This window comes from Stenella coeruleoalba, assembly GCF_951394435.1.
Source record: "Stenella coeruleoalba genome assembly, chromosome: 11".
Taxonomy (NCBI): Eukaryota; Metazoa; Chordata; class Mammalia; order Artiodactyla; family Delphinidae; genus Stenella; species Stenella coeruleoalba.
Window position 1 is genome coordinate 13,404,055 of NC_137157.1, and position 25,070 is coordinate 13,429,124.

At 41.3% G+C, this 25,070-nt stretch overlaps 1 long non-coding RNA gene across 3 annotated transcripts in view; it reads right to left on the bottom strand.

The window, feature by feature from the left end:
* The window catches only part of LOC307194508, a 172,979-nt gene that overhangs the window by 141,638 nt on the left and 6,271 nt on the right, over positions 1–25,070 (bottom strand). Inside the window, exon 1 of one of the 3 annotated variants that reach the window (XR_013830570.1) lies at positions 313–734. The exons of the other annotated variants lie outside the window; for them this stretch is intronic. This is a non-coding gene — a long non-coding RNA (uncharacterized lncRNA). Of the gene's footprint in view, positions 1–312; positions 735–25,070 lie in introns of those variants that run through there. 3 annotated transcript variants of the gene reach the window in all.

A 25,070-nucleotide genomic window follows, 5' to 3' on the forward strand; every position in this document is an offset into this window, starting at 1 on the left:
CACCTACTGAACGCTGGCAGAAGACCTCAGACCTCCCAAAAGGCACCCCCCCCCCCCACATACCTGGGTAGGGTGAAAAAAAAAAGAATAAACAGAGACAAAACGATAGGGACGGGACCGGACCGGCACCAGTGGGAGGCAGCTGTGAAGGAGGAAAGAATTCCACACACTAGGAGCCCCTTCGCAGGCGGAGAATGTGGGTGGCAGAGGGGAAAAGCTTCAGGCCCGCGGAGGAGAGCACAGCAACAGGGGTGTGGAGAGCAAAGCGGGGAGATTCCCGCGCACAGAGGATCCGGGCCGACCAGCACTCACCAGCCGGAGAGGCTTCTCTGCTCCCCCGCCGGGGCAGGCGGGGCTGGGACTTGAGGCTCGGGCTTCGGTCGGAGCGCCAGGAGAGGACTGGGGTTGGCGGCGTGAGCACAGCCTGACGGGGGCTGGTGCGCCGCAGCTGGCCGGGAGGGAGTCCGGGGAAAGGTCTGGACCTGCCAAAGAGGCAGGAGACTTTTTCTTCCCTCTTTGTTTCCTGGTGCGCGAGGAGAGGGGATTAAGAGCGCTGCTTGAAGGTGCTCCAGAGACGGGCGCGAGCCGCGGCTAAAAGCGCGGACCCCAGATACGGGCATGAGACGCCAAGGCTGCTGCTGCCGCCACCAAGAAGCCTGTGTGCGAGCACCGGTCACTATCCACACCCCCCCTTCCGGGGAGCCTGTGCGGCCCGCCACTGCCTGGGTCCTCTGATCCACGGACAACTCCCCAGGGAGAACGCACGCGCGGCGCGCCTCAGGCTGGTGAAACGTCACGCGGGCGCAACGTCACGCCGGCCTCTGCCGCCACAGGCCCGCCCCGCACTCCGTGCCCCTCCCTCCCCCCAACCTGAGTGAGCCAGAGCCCGCGAATCAGCGGCTCCTTTAACCCCGTCCTGTCTGAGCGAAGAACAGACGCCCTCCGGCGACCTACACGCAGAGGCGGGGCCAAATCCAAAGCTGAGCCCCTGGGAGCTGTGAGAACAAAGAAGAGAAAGGGAAGTCTCTCCCGCAGCCTCAGAGGCAGCGGATTAAAGCTCCACAATCAACTTGATGTACTCTGCATCTGTGGAATACATGAATAGACAATGAATCATCCCCAATTAAGGAGGTGGGCTTTGAGAGCAAGATTTATGATTTTTTCCCCTTTTCCTCTTTTTGTGAGTATGTGTATGCTTCTGTGTGAGATTTTTTTCTGTATAGCTTTGCTTCCACCATTTGTCCTAGGTTTCTGTCAGGTCTTTTTCTTTTTTGGGTTTTTTAAATTTTTTTTCTTAATAATTTTTTATTTTAATAACTTTATTCTATTTTATCTTACTTTATTTTACTTTATCTTCTTTCTTTCTTTTTTCCTTCCTTCCCTCCTTCCTCGCTTGCTTCCCTCCTCCATCCCTCCCTCTCTCCCTCCTTTCTTTCTTACTTTCTTTCCTTCTTTCTTTCTTTCTTTCTTTCTTTCTACTTCTACTAATTATTTCTTTCTAATTTTTCTCCCTTTTATTCTGAGCCGTGTGGATGAAAGACTCTTGGTGCTGCAGCCAGGAGTCAGTGCTGTGCCTCTGCGGTGGGAGAGCCAACTTTAGGACACTGGTCCACAAGAGACCTCCCAGCTCCACATAATAGCAAAGAGTGAAAATCTCCCAGAGATCTCCATCTCAACACCAGCACCCAGCTTCATTCAACGACCAGCAAGCTACAGTGCTGGACATCCTATGCCAAACAACTAGCAAGACAGGAACACAACCACACCCATTAGCAGAGAGGCTGCCTAAAATCATAATAAGTCCACAGACACCCCAAAACACACCACCAGACGTGGACCTGCCCACCAGAAAGATAAGATCCAGCCTCATCCACCAGAACACAGGCACTAGTCCCATCCACCAGGAAGCCTATACAACCCACTGAACCAACCTTAGCCACTGGGGACAGACACCAAAAACAACAGGAACTACGAACCTGCAGCCTGCAAAAAGGAGACCCCAAACACAGTAAGATAAGAAAAATGAGAAGACAGAGAAACACACAGCAGATGAAGGAGCAAGATAAAAACCCACCAGACCTAACAAATGAAGAGGGAATAGGCAGTCTACCTGAAAAAGAATTCAGAATAATGATAGTAAAGATGATCCAAAATCTTGGAAATAGAATAGACAAAATGCAAGAAACATTTAACAAGGACCTAGAAGAACTAAAGAGCAAACAAACAATGATGAACAACACAATAAATGAAATTAAAAATACTCTAGACGGGATCACTAGCAGAATAACTGTGCCAGAAGAATGGATAAATAACCTGGAAGATAAAATAGTGGAAATAACTACTGCAGAGCAGTAAGGAAAACAGAATGAAAAGAACTGAGGACAGTCTCAGAGACCTCTGGGACAACATTAAACGCACCAACATTAGAATTATAGGGGTTCCAGAAGAAGAAGAGAAAAAGAAAGGGACTGAGAAAATATTTGAAGAGATTGTACTTGAAAACTTCCCTAATATGGGAAAGGAAATAGTTAATCAAGTCCAGGAAGCACAGAGAGTCCCATACAGGATAAATCCAAGGAGAAATATGCCAAGACACATATTAATCAAACTGTCAAAAACTAAATACAAAGAAAACATTTTAAAAGCAGCAACGGAAAAACAACAAATAACACACAAGGGAATCCCCATAAGGTTAACAGCTGATCTTTCAGCAGAAACTCTGCAAGCCAGAAGGGACTGGCAGGACATATTTAAAGTGATGAAGGAGAAAAACCTACAGCCAAGATTACTCTACCCAGCAAGGATCTCATTAAGATTTGATGGAGAAATTAAAACTTTTACAGATAAGCAAAAGCTGAGAGAGTTCAGCACCACCAAACCAGCTTTACAGCAAATGCTAAAACACCTTCTCTAGGCAAGAAACACAAGAGAAGGAAAAGACCTACAATAAAGAACCCAAAACAATTAAGAAAATAGGAATAGAAACATACATATCGATAATTATCTTAAATGTAAATGGACTAAATGCTCCCACCAAAGACACAGATTGGCTGAATGGATACAAAAACATGACCCATATATTTCCTGTCTACAAGAGACCCACCTCAGACCTAGAGACACATACAGACTGAAAGTAATGGGATGGAAAAAGATATTTCATGCAAATGGAAACCAAAAGAAAGCTGGAGTAGCAATTCTCATATCAGAAAAAATAGGCTTTAAAATAGACTATTAGAAGAGACAAAGAAGGACACTACAAAATGATCAAGAGATCAATCCAAAAGGAGATATAACAATTATAAATATTTATTCACCCAACATAAGAGCACCTCAATACATAAGGCAAATACTAACAGCCATAAAAGGGGAAATCGACAGTAACACATTCATAGTAGGGGACTTTAACACCCCACTTTCACCAATGGACAGATCATCCAAAATGAAAATAAATAAGGAAACACAAGCTTTAAATGATACATTAAACAAGATGGATTTAATTGATATTTATAGGACATTCTATCCAAAAACAACAGAATACACATTTTTCTCAAGTGCTCATGGAACATTCTCCAGGATAGATCATATCTTGGGTCACAAATCAAGCCTTAGTAAATTTAAGAAAATTGAAATTGTGTCTAGTATCTTTTCTGACCATAACGCTATTAAACTAGATATCAATTACAGGAAAAGACTGTACAAAATACAAATACATGGAGGCTAAACAATACACTACTTAATAACGAAGTGATCACTGAAGAAATCAAAGAGGAAATTTAAAAATACCTAGAAACAAATGACAATGGAGACACGACAACCCAAAATCTATGGGATGCAGCAAAAGCAGTTCTAAGAGGGAAGTTTATAGCAATACGATCCTATCTTAAGAAACAGGAAACATCTCAAATAAACAACCTTGCACCTCAAGCAATTAGAGAAAGAAGAACGAAAAAACCCCAAAGGCAGCAGAAGGAAAGAAATCATAAAAATCAGATCAGAAATAAATGAAAAAGAAATGAAGGAAACGATAGCAAAGATCAATAAAACTAAAAGCTGTTTCTTTGAGAAGATAAACAAAATTGATAAACCATTAGCCAGACTCATGAAGAAAAAAAGGGAGAAGACTCAAATCAATAGAATTAGAAATGAAAAAGGAGAAGTAACAACTGACACTACAGCAATACAAAAGATCGTGAGAGATTACTACAAGAAACTCTATGCCAATAACATGGACAACCTGGAAGAAATGGACAAATTCTTAGAAATGCACAACCTGCCAAGACTGAATCAGGAAGAAACAGAAAATATGAACAGACCAATCACAAGCACTGAAATTGAAACTGTGATTAAAATTCTTCCAACAAACAAACGCCCAGGACCAGATGGCTTCACAGGTGAATTCTATCAAACATTTAGAGAAGAGCTAACACCTATCCTTCTCAAACTCTTCCAAAATATAGCAGAGGGAGGAACACTCCCAAACTCATTCTACGAAGCCACCATCACCCTGATACCAAAACCAGACAAGGATGTCACAAAGAAAGAAAACTACAGGCCAATATCACTGATGAACATAGATGCAAAAATCCTCAACAAAATACTAGCAAACAGAATCCAACAGCCCATTAAACGGATCATACACCATGATCAAGTGGGGTTTATTCCAGGAATGCAAGGATTCTTCAATCAATCAACGTGATACACCATATTAACAAATTGAAGGAGAAAAACCATATGATCATCTCAATAGATGCAGAGAAAGCTTTTGACAAAATTCAACACCCATTTATGATAAAAACCCTGCAGCAAGTAGGCATAAAGGGAACTTTCCTCAACATAATAAAGGCCATATATGACAAACCACAGCCAACATCATCCTCAATGGTGGAAAACTGAAAGCATTTCCACTAAGATTAGGAACAAGACAAAGTTGCCCACTCTCACCACTCTTATTCAACATAGTTTTGGAAGTTTTAGCCACAGCAATCAGAGAAGAAAAGGAAATAAAAGGAATCCAAATCAGAAAAGAAGAAGTAAAGCTGTCACTGTTTGCAGATGACATGATACTATACATAGAGAATCCTAAAGATGCTACCAGAAAACTACTAGAGCTAATCAATGAATTTGGTAAAGTAGCAGGATACAAAATTAATGCACAGAAATCTCTGGCATTCCTATACACTAATGATGAAAAATCCGAAAGTGAAATCAAGAAAACACTCCCATTTACCACTGCAACAAAAATAATAAAATATCTAGGAATAAACCTACCTAAGGAGACAAAAGACCTGTATGCAGAAAATTATAAGACACTGATGAAAGAAATTAAAGATGATACAAATAGATGGAGAGATATACCATGTTCTTGGATTGGAAGAATCAATATTGTGAAAATGATTCTACTACCCAAAGCAATCTACAGATTCAATGCAATCCCTATCAAACTACCACTGGCATTTTTCACAGAACTAGAACAAAATATTTCACAATTTGTATGGAAACACAAAAGACCCCGAATAGCCAAAGCAATCTTGAGAACGAAAAATGGAGCTGGAGGAATCAGGCTCCCTGACTTCAGACTATACTACAAAGCTACAGTCATCCAGACAGTATGGTACTGGCACAAAAACAGAAAGATAGATCAATGGAACAGCATAGAAAGCCCAGAGATAAACCCAGGCACATATGGTCACCTTATCTTTGATAAAGGAGGCAGGAATGTACAGTGGAGAAAGGACAGCCTCTTCAATAAGTGGTGCTGGGAAAACTGGACAGGTACATGTTAAAGTATGAGATTAGATCACTCCCTAACACCATACACACAAATAAGCTCAAAATAGATTAAAGACCTAAATGTAAGGCCAGAAAATATCAAACTCTTAGTGGAAAACATAGGCAGAGCACTCTATGACATAAATCACAGCAAGATCCTTTTGGACCCACCTCCTAGAGAAATGGAAATAAAAACAAAAATTAACAAATGGGACCTAATGAAACTTCAAGGCTTTTGCACAGCAAAGGAAACCATAAACAAGACCAAAAGGCAACCCTCAGAATGGGAGAAAATATTTGCAAATGAAGCAACTGACAAAGGATTAATCTCCAAATTTATAAGCAGCTCATGCAGCTTAATAACAAAAAAACAAACAACCCAATCCAAAACTGGGCAGAAGACCTAAATAGACATTTCTCAAAGAAGATATACAGACTGCCAACAAACACATGAAAGAATGCTCAACATCATTAATCATTAGAGAAATGCAAATCAAAACTACAATGAGATATCATCTCACACCGGTCAGAATGGCCATCATCAAAACATCTAGAAACAATAAATGCTGGAGAGGGTGTGGAGAAAAGGGAACCCTCTTGCATTGTTGGTGGGAATGTAAATTGATACAGCCACTGTAGAGAACAGTATGGAGGTTCCTTAAAAAACTACAAATAGAACTACCATATGACCCAGCAATCCCACTACTGGGCATGTACCCTGAGTAAACCATAATTCAAAAAGAGTCATGTACCCAAATGTTCATTGCAGCTCTATTTACAATAGCCTGGAGATGGAAACAACCTAAGTGTCCATCATCGGATGAATGGATAAAGAAGATGTGGCACATACATACAATGGAATATTACTCAGCCATAAAAAGAAACGAAATTGAGCTATTTGTAATGAGGTGGATAGACCTAGAGTCTGTCATACAGAGTGAAGTCAGAAAGAGAGAGACAAATACCGTATGCTAACACATATATATGGAATTTAAGGGAAAAAATGTCATGAAGAACCTAGGGGTAAGACAGGAATAAAGACACAGACCTACTCGAGAATGGACTTGAGGATATGGGGAGGGGGAAGGGTAAGCTGTGATAAAGCGAGAGAGAGGCATGGACATATATACACTACCAAACGTAAGGTAGATAGCTAGTGGGAAGCAGCTGCATAGCACAGGGAGATCAGCTCGGTGCTTTGTGACCACCTAGAGGGGTGGGATAGGGAGGGTGGGAGGGAGGGAGATGCAAGAGGGAAGAGAAATGGGAACATATGTATATATATAACTGATTCATTTTGTTGTAAAGCAGAAACTAACACATCATTGTAAAGCAATTATACTCCAATAAAGATGTTAAAAAAAAAGAACATAGATAATAACAAGTGTTGATGAGGATATGGATAAATGTGAGCCTTCACACACTGCTGGTGGGAGAGAAAAGCAGTGTAGCCACTGTGGAAAACAGTCTAGCAGTTCTTCAAAAGATTAATCATAGAGTTAAAATATGACCAAACAAATCCACTCCTAGTTACATACACAAAGGAAATGAAAGCATATGTCCGTACAGAAACTGTATGCAAATGGTCACAGCAATGCTAATTATAATAGCCAAAAAGTATAAACAATCCAAATATCCATCAAATGATGAATGGATAGATAGAATAAAATGTGGTATATCCATATAATGAAATATTATTTGGTAATAAAAAGAAATGAAGTGCTGACACATGCTATAGCATGGAGGAGCCTTGAAAACATTATGCTAAGTGACAAGTCACAAAAGATCACATATTGTATGATTCCATTTATACGATATTTCCATAACAGTCAAATCTATACAGATAGAAGTAGGTTAGTGGTTGCCTAGGGATGGGGGGAGGGAGTTATGGGAAGTTGGGAATGATTGCTAGTAGGTACAGGGTTTCTTTGCAGGGCTATAAAAATATTCTAAAATTGATTTGGTGATGATTATACAATTCTGAATACACTAGAAAAAAAATTAAATTATACACTTTATTTATTTATTTATTTTAGCAGTACGCGGGCCTCTCACTGTTGTGGCCTCTTCCGTTGCGGAGCACAGACTCCGGAAGCGCATGCTCAGTGGCCATGGCTCACGGGCCCAGCCGCTCCGCGGCACGTGGGATCTTCCCGGACCGTGGCACGAACCTGTGTCCGCTGCATCGGCAGGCAGACTCCCAACCACTGCGCCACCAGGGAAGCCCAAATTATACACTTTAAATAGATGAATTGTATGGTGTATAAATTACCTCTCAATAAAGCCGTTTCTTAAAAAAATCAATCAAGACAACCAATTAATTAGCTCAGTCAGACAATTGTCATTGCATCATTAAGATAGTCAGACACACCAATCAGACATTTTTGACTCAGTCCTTTCCTTTGTCTGGATATGCTAACCGTCCCAAAATAGAGTATCTTACAATGGCAATCATTTATTTAGCTCATAAATCTGTGGGTCCCCTGGGTGGTGCTGCTGGGCTGATCTTTCTGGGCTAGTTCATATGTCTACAGTCAGCTAGTCAGTCATCTGGGGGCTGGCTAGTTAGAGTGGTCTCCACTGCAGTGATTCATACCTGCCTCACGTGATCTCTCCTTCTCCAATGGGCTAGCCCAGCTTTGTTCACATGGAGATAGTGGAGTTCTAAGAGGTTAAGTAGAAATCTGCCAGACCTCTTGAGCCCTACCCTGAAATTGGAAATTGGAACGCAGTCACTGCCACCACATTCAGTTGGATAAGGAAGGTCATAAAGCCAGTCAGGATTCAAGGGGGTGGACGTATGTCCGTGAGAAACCACATTGCAAAGGGCAAGGTTACAGGAGGCATTAAATAATTGAGGCAGCTTTTGTAATCAATCTATCCCATAGTCTTTGGGGCCATAAATCTAGCTTTTAACTTAATATTAACCACTCATCTTACAGGTAGCATTGGCCACGTTTATTGCTTCTTCTTGCAAAAGAGATCAGGCATACTTGACCTTCCATCAGATTTCTTAGTTGAAATTAGATTTAAAACTTCTCTAGGCTACTTATTTCAAAAAAAAAATGTTAAGGTTAAATACAAAGAGTATAGTATTCCATACTTATTTGCAGTAGAAGTCTTATGATCCATGGATATAAATAAGGCAGAGTTCAAGCTACCACATACTAGAGAGATCTGAGATTTCTCAGAATTAAAAAGCTATTTAGGGGGACTTCCCTGGTGGCACAGTGGTTAAGAATCCACCTGCCAATGCAGGGGACACGGGTTCCAGCCCTGGTCCGGGAAGATCCCACATGACACGGAGTAACCAAGCCCATGCGCCACAACTACTGAGCCTGCACTCTAGAGCCCGCGAGCCACAACTACTGAAGCCCACATGCTACAACTACTGAAGCCCATGAGCCTAGAACCCGTTCTCTGCAACAAGAGAAGCCACCGCAATGAGAAACCCGCGCACCGCAACGAAGAGTAGCCCCCGCTCACCGCAACTAGAGAAAGCCCGCACGCTGCAACGGAGACCCAACGCAGCCAAAAATAAATAAGTAAATAAATAAATTATTTTAAAAAAAATCTATTTAGGTAATACCTTCCTTGGAATGAAAACAGAGTACAGAAAATTCTTACATATCCAGTGTAATTCACCCATTCCAATCCAGTCAATTTATTGTGACCCCCGTGTAAGACACTGGGGATACAAGAAAGAACAATACCCCATCCTTTCCTTCCAGGAGCAGGTTAAGGTGAGAATAGGAAAAGAGAAGTTGCATTCTAGAATCCAGAGGGTGAGAGAATTTCAAGAAGGATAATGGCCAGTGAGCGGCACCAAAGGCATCTGAGAAGACGGCTAGAGTGGCAGTGAAAAGGATCCATTGGATTGGGCAGAGCTCATTCACTCTATAAATGTTAGCTGATTGCTTCTCAGCCTTTTGGCTAAGACCAAGTGTAGTATCTGCTCTTAGCAGTTTAATATAAATGTTAGTTGAGAAGTTACAATGTGCTAGGCCCTGTGTTAAATGCTAGAACACAGAATTAGCTAAGTCTCCTGGACCTCAAAGAACAGGCCAGCGGGAGAAAATAGACATCGAAATATAGCAACACAGTGTGAAAAGGTGTTTTGATGGAGGTCATCGGCCTCCTTACAAAGTGTGCTTTCAATGGAAAGACAGCCACAGCAAGAACAAGACTGCTGCAGGATGGGTAATGAGGGAAAGATAAAGGTAATAATAGTAATTGAGGAGAAGAAGAAATCAGGGAGCAGCTTGAGGGCAAGGTTGAGTTCCGGGAAGTTTTCAGCTTGTTTTGTCTTTGCTTTTATTTTGGTATGTATTTTGCCCAAATTTCACAGTATGTTTGAAGGTTACCGGAAGAAACCAGTAAAAAAGAAGAGCTTGAAAGTAGAGGGAGGAAAAGCAATAGCATTGCCTCCTAGAAGGGAACTGGATCCAGGACACGTGAGGAGGATTTATTTGGAAAGGAGTGGGGACCACTTCTTCCTCTGAGCAGGAAGAAAAGGAATAAACTGGGGCAAGTGCTCATATTTTTTTAACCAAATATCTGAACCAGAGCAGTTTGGGTCACTTGGGGTCAAATAGAGGTAGTCTAGAGAGATTTACTTCGGATTCAAAAATATTGCCATTTCCAGTTATTTCTGAAGTTTACTGGAAGAACAAAACAGAATTATTGAAATTGGGAGCTTCCAGGAAAGCACTGACATGTGTTTGCTTATATATTCTTTTTCAGAGATGGATGTGAGGGAAGTTGAGAGAAATCATGGCAGCATGTCTCCATTTTCTTGGTGGGGTTAGAATAAGGTCATCTGTCGAGAGTAGCGGGGTGTAGTGAAGCAGGTAGCTTTCAGGAGAAAGGCAATGAGTCGGATCAACTGACACAAAGGTGGGAAAGGGTGCCAACCAGGGGTCATCTCCCCAATTACTGGGAACATCTGAAGAGGGATTTATATATTCTGGGATAGAGGCTAAACAGGTCATGCTGGTTTACGGCAAGCCTAATTAGGAAAGTTAATCAGATGCAAAATTATCCCAGTGAATTCCTGCGTTCCAAAGTTCAAAAGTTATGACTTGAGGGTTGCCCGCTCTTTTGGACCCTGTACGCTGCCAACTCTCCTCTGTTACTGCAGAGAACTGCGTTAGTGCCATAGAGTGTCTCTATATACAAAGGTACAAGGCACGTCTCACTTTTCCTGGGTGCCACTTGTCTCTAGGCTAGCTTGTTGTCTTGAAAACAGTAGTACTTGTGTTTGTGCCTGGAAGAACCGCACAGCCAGACAAGAAGGCTACCAAGCCTTTGACGGTGTGTGAGTGATATGTGTACCGTCCTCATTCCTAAAACTACGTACTCTCCGTCTCCAAAACGTCAGCTCCAATACCTCTTATTAAAATCTGCTTTCTTATTTGCTAGGAGCAAATAGTGGAGGGAGATAGCTGACATTTTTATATTTTTTCCTTTCTTCCCAGTAAAGTTTAAAATGACTGTACTAAAAAAGACTCGCTGGCTACTTTATTCATAATCTTGATGTAGTTAAAAAAAAAAAAATCCCAGTACAGGTTTTGGAATCAGACAGTTCTAGACTAGGAAGTCAGCTCTGTTATCTGGGGTCTGTTAGGTCTGCTGAGCGTCTGTTTTGTTCTCTGTATTACTGGGCTAACTATACATACACAGACATGTGCACAGTGTGTGTCAACAGACAGTAGAAAGATAGATGATTGATAAAGGCAGACAAATATTAGAGATGATGATGGCGATGATGATGCAGATAGATAGATACTATGATAGATAATAGTGAAGGAGAGAGAGAAGAAAAATGCACATGTAATTCAAAGTACACTAGTTAAGAGCACAGGCTCTAAACTGCCTAAATTAAATCCAAGATGTTTCCATTACTAGCTATGGGAACTTGGGAAAGTTCTGCCTCATAGGATGGTTATGGGGATTAAACTTAATAAGCCTTTAAAATCCCTCACCCATAGCCATATTAATAACCAATAGTTATTGCATGCCTATTTTGTGTCAGCGTCCAAGCTAAGCAATCTATGCACAGTAACCTGCTTAACTCTCCCAAGATCCCCATGAGGAAAAAATTGTCCCCATTTTCAGACGAGAGGATGAGAGTCCAGGCAGCATGAATAGCCAGGAGGTCTATGTATTGCCCAACTCTATGGCTGCCATCCACAAATGGAAATTAAGTAACTTGCCCAAGGTTATATGGGAAGCAAACAGTGGATCAATTACTTAAATCCAGGTACACCTAATATCTAAATAAATCTGTGTTTTTAACCCCTAAACACCTTCTACCATAAGCACTATTTATTATGTTACCCAAATTAGGCTGGTTGAAAAATCAGTTTATTGTTCAGAAAAGTAAAGAAGAAGGGGGGAAAAAACTGTTGAAAAGATTATCTTGACACGTCTCCCTTTCTTCTCTGACCCTCCGTCTGGGGCACTGCACAAATTCCATTAGCAAGCCTACCAAGCCAGCTTACAGAGGATTTAAATTGTGTGTGTGTGTGTGTGTGTGTGTGTGCTTAAGCTCCGGTTGTTCCCTACTCTCGATTAATTGGGTGTGGCTTGTCCTTTGCAAATCCATCTGCCAATGTCCCTTATTTCCCAACCAGTAGCTACTGGCCACTCTTGCCTCTCTGTCCTTTAGTGTTTGCCAGGGAACAAACACCAACTTAAATCATAGCCCTAGGAGATCTGAATTAGGAAGTCCGTGAAGATCTGAATTAGGAAGTCCGTGCGCTGTTCTCTTCCTCCTTGCTCTGACAGATTCCATGGCTGAAGGTCCAGACCTCAGCACAATCAGAAGAGTGAAGACACCAGCATTTAGATAATCCGACCTGGAATAGACACTGAAGGTACCAGCATGCAGGCTCCAGCTCACTCAGAGGTTGTCAGCATCTCACCCTAGCCTGCTCTTCCACCTGAGACTTCAGCCCACTTTTTTCCCCCTTCTTAGAGTCACCTCCAGATAACATATGTATGTGCACCAAAGGATTTAAAGCAGGGGAGTAACATAGCCAGACTTGCATTTCAGAGAAAAATCATATGACAGAAGAATGGATTGGAGTAGGGACAAAACTAGAAAAGGGAACTGGAAAAAGCTATTGCAACCTGGCTAGAAGTCAGATTGAAAAGTAAAAATGGAAGGACAGGTATGACTCTAGACATACCGGAGGAATTTCCTTATGTGACTTCCCCCATTTCTCCCATTTTGCCCCAACCCCAGGCTAGAAATAGTCTCTTTCTTCTCAGAATGCCTTTTTTTATTGATAATTCTCTTATGGTCTTTACAATTTTCACCATCCATTAGAGCTTTACCTACCCAACTGGATTGATGCTTTTGATGACTGGGACTTTGACTGATTCATTTCCCCTCATTGACCCAGGTCAGAGTTAGCCATAAATAAATAAATTCATAGAATGAATTAATCTTTATGAGTTAGGAAAGAAAGATTTTGGCAAAGCCAGTGAAGGGTAAACCTGAAAAGAGAGCTGTAGCAGTTACTATTGCTACATAACAAACCATTCCCAAAACATACTAACTTAAAACAGCAACCATGTTTTAGCGCTTACAAATTTACAAGTGAGATGGGTGGATCTGCTGACCTCACTCTTGTGTCTGTGGTCATCTGGCAGTCAGCTGAGGACTGACCAAGTGAGACAATTGTCAGCTGGGCAATGAGGACACCTGGACCACGTGTTTCTCATCATCCAGCACGCTAGCCTGGCTTGGTTCTCATGGTAGCAAGGCAAGATTCCAAGAGAGTAAACAGAAGTGTGGGAGGCCACTTGAGGTCTGAGCACAAAACTGGAACAATATCATTTCTTCTGTATCCAATTAGCCAAAGCAAGTTGCACAACCAGCCCAAATTCAAGAGGTAAGGAAATAGAGATGGGGAGACCTGACAAGTCACTGTTAAGGACATAGAAATAGGGAGGGGTAGATAATTGGGGGCATCTACCATGGGGAATTTCCAGACACAGTTTTGGTTGAGGCAAGATAATCCCTTATCAGCAGTGACCAAGAGAGAGATTTGCTTAATGATTACAGATGATGATGATGATGATGATGGTGATGATGATGATTATAAAGATAACACATCACAAGATTTCTTCTCCATAAATCTCTTAGGTAAATAGAGATTTTGGGGGGATCCCCATTTTACAGATATGGAAATATAGTTTTCAAGCAGGGAAGTACCTTACTCAAGGTTATCTATCTACTGACATAATAAATAGCAAAACTGGCAACAAACATACAGAATCACCTTATGGAATGTGGGACAGCTGGCTCGGGACCCAGCTACAGGGAAAATTTGACAGAGGTTTCCCTACTTGGCTGGGAACTGCAGAAGACTTTTCACTGAGGTTTCTTCTTCCTATTGCATCATCTTTCTCTTCTCATCCCTCTTGACTATTCCTATTCCTGTTAAGTCTGTTTTTCAGATTTAGTTCATAATGTTTTATAATAAGACTTTTTCACTGCTTTATAGAGATATGGAGAGGATTAACACATCATTTAATGTTTTCAAAATGCCTTCAGCACCTTGGGAATTAAACATGTCACGTGCAAATAAATAAATAAAGGCTTTAGAGTAGAGACATTGGTCTTCTCTGAATTATATGCTCAGAGCGTCTAAATGCATGCATGCACACAGACAGCTGAAAATCTGCTGATTCCACTAGACAGGGACCAGGCGACCCTAAAATTTGCTCTTTCACATGTGGTATTAGAAGGAAGAGGTGCAAAACAAAATTCCATCACCCACCACATTTTCTCTATATATATGGAGGAGATGGAAATAAAGAAAAAATGCTTTCCTTAATGTTTGTTAATGCAAGTACACACACACAGACACACACATATCTTTTTTTCTTTTTAACATCTTTATTGAAGTATAATTGCCTTCCAATGTTGTGTTAGTTTCTGCTGTATAACAAAGTGAATCAGCTACATGTATACATATATCCCCATATCCCCTCCCTCTTGTGTCTCCCTCCAACTCTCCCTATCCCACCCCTCTAGGTGGTCACAAAGCACCAAGCTGATCTCCCTATGCTATGCAGCTGCTTCCCACTAGCTATCTATTTTACATTTGGTAGTGTATATACGTCAATGCCACTCTCTCACTTTGTCCCAGCTTACCCTTTCCCCTCCCCGTGTCCTCAAGTCCATTCTCTATGTCTGCGTCTTTATTCCTGTCCTGCCCCTAGGTTCATCAGAACCGTTTTTTTTTTTTTTTTAGATTCCATATATATATGTGTGTTAGCATATGGTATTTGTTTTTCTCTTTCTGACTTACTTCACTCTGTATGACAGACTCTAGGTCCATCCACTTCACTACAAATAACTCAATTTCGACACACACGTAGCTTTCCTATTTTTTTTCATCCCCTCCTTTCTCTGTTCCCTCTCCCCAAAACTCCTCTACTTCTCCAGGATCCAATCAGTTGGTGGGTGACTAAGCAATGAGGGGGAAGTAGAGGGTCTGCTTTAAAATAGAGACAGAAGAAAGTTTGAAGCTTACAAGCAGGCAATATCTAGTTTATTAGCACGTTTTTATACTGGTAACCAGTTTATTGATAACCTCTCTGGTTACTGCAGAGAGGGTTTCCACCCATGCTATCCAGTCCTACCTTCCTGACTCAGCTAAATATCCCCCTGAGAACTCAGCATGCATGGAAGCCTGAGGTTGGAGGGAAACTCTGGAACTCATAATTTAGCTGAAATTACATGTGGATTGAATATGCCTTTGTGGGTTTCCCTAAAACCACTTAAAACATCTTCTCTTTGGAAAATCCATTTCAAGTCCTAAACAAACTGATGTAAGAATGGAGTTTCAGAGTAAAATTTATGGTTGTCAGGTGTCTGAATTTATACTCAGATAAAGCAAATCAGATGAGAAAAAGTCTCCAATGCACCCCTCCAACCACATGGTGCATTTTCAATCAACATTTTTAGAGCAGTTTTAGGTTCACAGCAAAATTAAGAGGAAGATACATGGATTTCCCATGTACTCTATGCCCCAACACGTGCATAGCCTCCCCCATTATCAACATCACTCACCAGGATGGTACCTTTGTTACAACTGATGAATCTATGTGGACACATCTCATGACGACCCAAAGCCCATAGATTACACTGGGGTTCACTCTTGGTTTTGTACTTTCTACGGGTTTAGAAAATTTATAATGACATGTATCTACTATTATAGTATCCGACAGGGTAGTTTCACCTCCCTAAATCATGGTGCATTTTGGTGAATCATTTTTCCTTCAAGGCTGTTCTTGACTTCCATTTTGGCCAGATTAGAGGATTGGGCAGAATAACACATCCTGTGAGTGGCCCTAACCTCCACACAATATTAAATGAAACTAGGGATGAAAGATGTGCAAAGAAACAAACGTGTACTGGGCATCTCCAGACACTGGTTAAATTTTGTTTTTCTGTGTCGTCTCATTTAATCCCCCCTACCCTTCAGGGCTGGATATTTTTACCTGCATTTTACTTATGAAGTCAATGGGGCTAAATATCTTGCCTTAGGTCACTCACACAGCTCTTAAAGGACTGTAAACTCCTTGAGGACAGGGAAGTATCTCACTCGTCTTTATATCTCCCTATGCCTCACACAGGACCTGGCAGAAAATAGGCCTTCGGTACATATTTGCTGAAGGAAAATTAAGGAAATGGCAGAAATAGATTTGAAACCCACTCCTCTCAGTCTCCAAAATCTTTGCATGTTTCTACTGAACCAACCTCTATGTGTATGTATAACCACAGAGTTTTCATCCTGGCATAGGAAATACCCAAACCTGAAAACCTGTTAAGCTATTTGTCGTTGTTAAGCTCCCTTCCTTCCTGAAAATGAAATATCATTGGAATCCATCTTCTTTGACAGTACAAGTACTTTTTACTCCTCTTAGACACCTGTATTCTCATTGTCTTTTCCTACTTCCAGCGCCAGGCCCTGAGCTAGAGAAATTCCCAGTAGATACATCCATGCTTCTCATAGAAAGACATTTTGAATAAGACCCTGAATTCTTGGCAAATTACCTATTTAGTTTTCAGAACAATATACAGATAAGGAATTCTCATTTTGTTACTAATGAGGGTGTTGGACCCAACCCTACGAACCTCAACATGATCTTGCCCCCAGGCAGCATGTGGCACCAGTTTCCCACCCCTGTCTTCCTTACTCACTGAGCTTCCACCACAATGGCCCCCTTGCTTCGGACAAACCTACACTGCTTTAACCACAGGGCCTTTGCACTTACTGTTTCCTCTGCCTGGGTCTCTCTTCCTGCAGAAACTATGTTTCTCACCTCCTTACTTCCTTCTGGTCACTGCTTAAATGTCACCTTCTCAAGATGCTGTTCCTGACCACATGATCACAAATACCCTCCTCTACCTCCTCATTCTCTGTGCCCTTAACCTATTTGCTTTCTTCCCAGTACACTACTGACATATCACAGGTGGATTTGTTTATTATCTTTTTCTCTTTCTCCCACTAGGATGTAAGTTCTTTATTTGCTCACAGCCTAGAACAGTGCCTGGAACTTAATAGGGACTCAGTATTTTTTGAACGAATGAGTAAATGAACGAATGGAATCCTAATGGCATGGATGGCAAACACGTGTGACTGCACTCCCTTCTTCTGTGTTCATTTCAGGCCTCACTAACTTGTCACAGTAATCATTCCTGATAAACCAAGATAAGAGCCTCCGAATCCTTTCCACACAGCACTCCAGCCAGCAGCTACCACCTCACTGAAGTCGGCACTTGCAAAGAAATATATTCACCCTTTCGAGGCCAGTGTGGTCTTCTACCCTGGGGAACAAAGCTGGGCCACAGATCAGGCAGTTAGACCCTCATTTGTCCCTCTGGCTTAAGGCCAAGACTATACCCAGCCAAGTGGCTTATTCCTTTGTGTCGTAATTTCCACTAAGTCCACAACCTGGACCTCTGTCTTGCCCCTGAAGCATACTGGAGCTGCCTTGGATGGCTCACAATAGCAAATTGTGCATTCTCTCTTCTCAAATCTGCATGCTGTGACTTCATTTGATAGCTTAAAAATAGCCATGGTGGAAATATTTACACTACAGAAATTAACAAGTGCTACAAATCCGGCTTTTTTTTAGGGGGGTGGGCAGTTGTTAGACCATTGCATCACTTCCTAACTTCCTAGACCTTCTAAGTTCCAGTAACTAGGGGAAATATGGAAAACAAATACAAAGGGAATGTTTCTTTCCTTATCTAGAGCAGAAGTGGCCTAAGACATGCATGAGAGTCTTCCAGCCCAGGGCCCCAGTCTGGTTTCTGAGGGAGCTAGAGGTAAGGGAAGTAGAGCTCCCAAAAAGGAAGCAGTTTGGGTTACAGGAGAGACAAAGAAGTTAGCAGCTTGCCACAAGAAGGAGGCCATTCACCTCTTTGTTTCTTCCAAGGAAACTCCACTCTCCATCCTCATAAGCAGCTGGTAACTTTGTAAGAGCCCCTCCTTCCAAGTGGGGAGGTGAGGTGTGAGTGAGGGAAGGGACCTGGAGAGGCTCTGAAGGGCAGCATTTGTCCAAGTGCAGTTTTTCTACGACTTGCATTAGAGTCCCCTGAGATGCTTGTTAACATTTTCATCACCATGGCACTACCCCACACACATGTGCTGATCAACTCAGAAGATGGTATTTAGAAAAATGCATTCCAATGAGCACAAGTGATTCTTCGTCTTGATAAAATGAAACAGACTCACTTAGGAAAGTCATTTAAAATGTACATATCTGGGCCTCATAACAGGATATACTGACTCAGCAGGTCCAGGGTAGGGCCTTAAAACCTACAGTTTGATGAAACTTTACAGGTGATTTTGGTGCTAGTTCAAGTTAGACTTTGCAATAAACACAGATTTTTCTTTTCTTTTTTTTTTCCCCCTCACAGGATGAGCTTTTTTGAATTTCTAACTTCTTTGCCAGAAAATCTGGGAATTTTCATCAGACTAACGCTGCTAAACACATATTGGACATTTAGTGTGAGCAGGCTTTGTTCTGAGCCTTTTTGTACAGATTACTTCATTCAATTCTCAAAGCAAGCCCACGAGGTGGAAATTTTTATTGCAGAAGCGAAAGCTATTATTTTTCCCATTTTACAGATGAAGAAACTGAGGCTTGGAGAAGTGAAGCCATTTCTATGAGGCCAAAAAGCTAATGAGGCAAAGCCAAAATTTACACCCAAGCAGTTTGATGCTAGGGCCTATACCCTTAATCATTAAGGATATTGCCTCCCGAAGACTTTCAGAATAAAAAGATTAAAAAATTAATTTAAAAACCTCACCAACTGAGCAAAAGAATTTTTTTTTAATCCTAAACATTTCTTCAAAATGTCAAATTCCATTTTTATGGATTTTCCTCATATAGAAGTCTGAACTAGTTAAAATAGATTTATATGGGTGGAAAGCAATCAGAATAATTGGTTTGAGTAGCACAAAGTAACCAATAAATTAGCTTGAACATGACCTTTCTGAGGTGGCCTTCTATTTTGTTCCTATTCTCTGGCCCTGAATTGTCGCTCACTAATTGGTAGTTTGTTCTCAGTCGGGCTGCTGTTTCTGACACTGGGTAATGCATTATGAGATAATCTACTTTCTGTGACTTCACACAGTTCCCATGGCAACTGTCAATGCCATTTCCCTGCAGAACGGCTGCTTCATTTGTTCCAAATGTGTTGCAGGAATGTAAACATCTTCTATAAAAATGTTCTCTAAAATGACAGTCCAAGCAAAGGATGACATTTATATAATTACAAAAAGGAAACTATCTATAATTATCCGAACTTCTTTCCCCAGATTAAAAAAGGAGGGGTAGGATTTTTTTGGTTGTATTTTATTTTAACTTTTTTGTTTGGGGAAAAAAATAAGGAAAAGGTTTACTTAACAAGACTAAATTGAAGAGACACAACACTTCTGTGAAAAGACCTTGTTCGTTAAAGCTTTAGTTCATTAAAGTCGAGGTGGCAACATTTCTAGAAGGAAGATATCCATCAACCCAACCACCCCAAATGCAAGGCAAGTGCTCACTGGGAGCATTGCCTCAGATGACCTAGACATCTTGACATTCAAGATTTTCTTGGTTGATGGAGAGAGTTCTTTATTTTTATTTCTTTCTGGCTAGCTATCTGTGTCCTCAAAGTGAGCTCCTGAGAAATTTCTCCAATCAAAACTTCAAGATGAAATCCCAAAGTGAAGAAAATCAGCATCTGGATTTTTTTTAATGCTTTACTGAGGTATAATTGATATACAAAAATCTGCACATAGGGCTTCCCTGGTGGCGCAGTGGTTGAGAGTCCACCTGCCGATGCAGGGGACACGGGTTCGTGTCCCGGTCCGGGAAGATCCCACATGCCGTGGAGAGGCTGGGCCCGTGAACCATGGCCGCTGAGCCTGCGCGTCCGGAGCCTGTGCTCCACAACGGGAGAGGCCACAACAGTGAGAGGCCCACGTACCGCAAAAAAAAAACAAAACAAAACACAAGCCCAGCAAAAGACTGAGATTCAATTGGAAGTTTATAGACTGTTCCCCCTTCTTCATACCTTAGCACCACATCAACAGGGTTGCAGTAAAATAACTTAGTGGGTCACAGCTAAAAGAGCCGCAAGACACAGACTCTGAGAAGGAGTACTTAAGGAAGCCCAAAGTCAGGAAGAGAGACACAAACAAGGACACTAATGGATTTGAAGCCTCTGGCACCCGTAGCTACAGCAAACATTAAACAGAGTCCCACTTCTAGCCAGATTAACATAAATCCTTACAGTAAAAGTCTGCTTACCCCAGCTCCTACTACCTGATACCACACATCTGGCTTTCAGCAATAATTATAAGGTAGGGCAAAAGGCAAGAAAAACCATCTGAAGAGACAAAGCAATCACCAGAACTAGACTCAAATATGACACAGATGTCAGGATTATCTTTCAGAGAATTTTAAATAACTATGATTGATATATTAAGGGATCTAATGGAAAAAGTAGACAACATTCAAAAAATAGAAGGCTAACGTAAACAGGTAGAAACTCTAAGAAACAATCAAATCATGCTAAAAATCAAACACAGGAATAGAAATGAAAGATTCTTCCAGTGGGTTCGTCAGTAGACTCGACACAGGCAAGGAAAGAATCAGTGAGCTTGAAGATAGTTAATAGAAACATCCGAAAATGAAATGTATACAAAGAGAAAAAAAGAAAGGGAAAAAAATAGAGCATCCAAGAATTGTGGGACAACATCAAAAGGTGTAACATACACATAACTGACATACTATAAGAAGAAAGAGAGAGTGAAACAAAAGAAATATTTGAAGCAATAATGGTTGAGAATTTTCCAAGATTAATAACACCATCAAACCACAGGTCCAGAGAACACCAATGAGGATAAATGAAAACAAAAACAAAAATATTAAGACATTCATATTCAAACTGCAAAAAGACAAAGAGAAAAATCTTAAAAGAAGCCAAAAGAAAAATACACTTTACCTATAGAAGAACAGCAATAAGAATCACAGGGGACTTTGCATCTGAAACCATGCAAGAGAGAAGACAATGGAGTGAAATCTTTAAAGTGTTGAAAGAAAAAAATCATCAACCTAGAAATCTATATCCAGCAAAATTATTCTCTAAAAATAAAGGAGAAATAATGACTTCTCACACAAACAAAATTGAAGGGATTTCATTGCCAAAACACTTTTCCTATAATAAATGTTAAAAGAAGTTGTTTAGGCAGTAGGAAAATTATATGGATCAGACTTGGATGTGCATAAAGAAAGGAAGAACAAATGAAGGTAAAATGAAAGCTTTTGTTTTTCTAATTCTTAATTGATCTAAAATATAACATTTTTAAAGCAATAATGGTAACAGTGTACTGGGTGACTATTCATATGGATAAGTGAAATTAACAGTAATATCACAATGGACGGGAACAAGGAATTGGGAATACTCTGCTATGAGGCACCTGTAGGACCTGTGAAGTAGTGTAGTATTATTTGAAACCAGACTTAGATTATTTGTAAATGTATATCGCAAATTATAAATGGAGTGTCGTATCCTGAATGGGATCCTGGAACAGAAGAGGGTATTAGGAAACTCATGAGGAAATTTGAATAAAATATGGATTTTAGTTAATAATAATGTATCAATATTGGTTCATTAATGATGATAAAGGTACTATACTAATGTAAGATATTAATTATAGGAGAAAGTAGGTGTGGAATATATGGAAATTCTCTGTGTCATCTTGTGACTTTTTTCATAAATCTGAATCTATTTAAAGATAAAGGGAAAAGAGTGAAACTCAGAGAGATGATCCTGCTAGTGTCAAGGAAGGAAGTGAACAAAGCTGCCTCTGGAGAAGGGCAGTATTTAGGAGCTGAGGAGCTCAGTCCTACAACCACAAATAACTGAATTCTGCCAAGAGCCAAAAGGAGCTTGGAAGAGGACCCCAAGCTCCGACTAAGAATCACAGTGTGGTCAACACCTTGACTGCAGCCTGATGAAGCCTGAGCAGAGGCTCCATCTGAGCTGTGCCTGGATTCTTAACCCCAAAAAACTGTGAGATAATAAATTTATGTTGTTTTAATCTGTGACACGTGTGGCAATTTATTATGCATCAATAGAAAACAAAGGCACAAGGCTTCCCTGACTATTCTAACCCCAGTGTATGTGTTTCCCCTGGGGCTACTTATCCCTTTTATCCATTCATCCAACTTACATATACTAAGACCTACTATGCGCTACACACTGTGATAAACAATGAGTAGAGAGTGGTAAATGAAATATACTCCTTGCCTTCTTGAAGCCTAGAGTGTGGTGAAAGACTCAAGAAAACATCATGTAGGTGCTTAATTTACAAACAATGGTAAGTTCTATAAAGGGAAAAAATAAGATGTGGTAAGAGAAGAAATTTTTAAATACAGGAGGATCAGAGAAAACTTCTTTGAGGAAATTGCAATTAAAGTTGAGACCTGAAAGATAACACGTGAATTGGCCAGACAGCAAGTGGGAGCAGAGAAGATAGGTCCTGAGAAAGGAAGGAGCTGGAAGGTTTTTAGGACTTGAAAACCACCAGCCTGATGGAAAAACCAAAGACAAAGAGAAAATCTTGAAAAAAAGCCAGAGAAAACAGCCAGCATGGCTGCAGTGAGTGATCAAGGAGAGAGAGGCAGGAGGTGCGTGTGGAGGAATAGACAGAGGTTGACTGTGTAGGGTCCCAAAGGCAGGGATACAGATGTTAGTAATTTATGTTGAGAACTCTAGGAAGCCCCTGAAGGGTTTAAGCAGGAGGGTGCTCAGATTTGCTGTGTTAGAAAGTTCAGTCTGCTGATGGAGATCAGACCCTATGGGGGCAAGAATGGACTTGAATAGAACAGTGAGGAGAGGACTCCAGAAGCCCAGGTAGGAGACCAGCCAGGCAAAAATTGTTGCCATAGATACGAAGAGAAGAAGACCTGAGGGCAACTCAGATGCTGGAGTAGCTGGACTTAAGGTGGGTTGATGAGAGCATGAAGGAAACAGCAATGCCAAGGAGGACTCTGAGGCCTCCTTCATCCTGGATGAAAAGCAGGTGAGGAAGGCTAGGGAAGATGTCCACCCATTCTCTTTCAGGACTGCACCTTTCTATTACTATTCCCTTTGCCTACATACTCTTCCCAGGCATCTTCACCGAGCTAGATCCTATTCTACCTTCAGAACCCAGTTCAGGTGTCAATTCTTCTGGGAAGCAACCCCTGACCACTGAGCCTTGTTTCTCTTCCTCTTGTCCCCGAGCATCTGGGCACCACTCTCATAGCACAGAGTGTTCTATGACATGTCTGTGTACTCCCTTGTCCACAAAAGCAGGGAAAAAAAAAGCAGAAAAAAAACTTCAAAGCTCTCTATTTCCAACTAGAGTATATTTGGCACACAATAAAGTTTTACTGCATGAGCGAGTGGAGTAAAAATGTAAGAAAGATTCAACACTGAGAACCACTGGTCCTCAGCACACAGCCCAAATGTGAGGGATAAACAAGAGTTCTCCAACACACGGAAGCAAATGCCTTTAAAGGCGAGAAGTGAAGTTCATGCTCTGTACTCCAAGGCAAGACACCCTCGAAGGAGCTGAGAGCCAGTTCACAATTTTAAGAAATATGACTTATCTGGTTTCTTCATCCGGAACAGATTAGTTGAAAGTTATGGGGGTTGTCTCCCTGACAAGAAGCACAGAGCAGGAAAACAAAATGCACTTGACTGCTGAAATTGGGGCATCTTCCCCCAAAAATGCAGCCAACGTGTGTCTGTTCTCCAGCCTGTGACCACATAACTGCAGGTATTTGTAATAATGAGCATTAACATTGCACTGTCCACATACAAGATTCATCCAGTCTTCTTAACAAATGTATGAAAAGTAAAGAAGCTTCCTTTCAAGGAAGGATAAATTTAAAATTTTGGAGGTAAGAGGGGGTGAGGTTGGCACAGAATACAGAGGGAGAGGAATGTGAGATGGAAGAGCACTCACAGGGCTCTTCACAGGTTTGGGGATGGTCTGGGTGGTAGTATAAGGGGCTTTGCTTTTGAGCCTTTGCTTTATAGTTATATGCAACAGTTTTTATTTGCATGTAGGAATTTTAAGACACAGTCTGCTTGCCCAGGGTTACAAAATTAGTCTGTGGCAGAGCTGGTTGGCACTTCGATTCAGACTTTGTGATTCTAAATCTGATGCCACGTCTACTACTGTTTGGTGACATTGTTGCATAGCAAGTATCGCCATGAGCTGTGTCATAGTGCATCCTAACTAGTATCTATGCGTGACAGGGGTATCCAGGGAGGAGACGTGAGCATCTGCTTTGGTTAATACCACAAAGTTTAATAATAATGATGCCTTTGTTATTATTACTCTTATGGTTTTTGCAGTGCATGGATGTACACTGCCCCACTCTATGTATGTGGAATCTAGAAAAACAGTACAGACGAACCTATTTCCAGGGCAGGAATAGAGACGCAGATGTAGAAAATGAACATGTGGACACAGGGTGGGAAGGGGAGGGTGGGATGAACTGGGAGATTAGGTTTGACATAAATACCCTACCATGTGTGAAATAGATAGCTAGTGGGAAGCTGCACTATAGCACAGGGAGCTCAGCTCGGTGCTCTGTGGTGGCCTAGATAGGTGGGACGGGGTGGGGATGGGAGGGAGGTACAAGGGGGAGAGGATAACTGATTCACTTTGTTGTACAGCAAAAACTAACACAATATTGTAAAGCAATTATACTCCAAA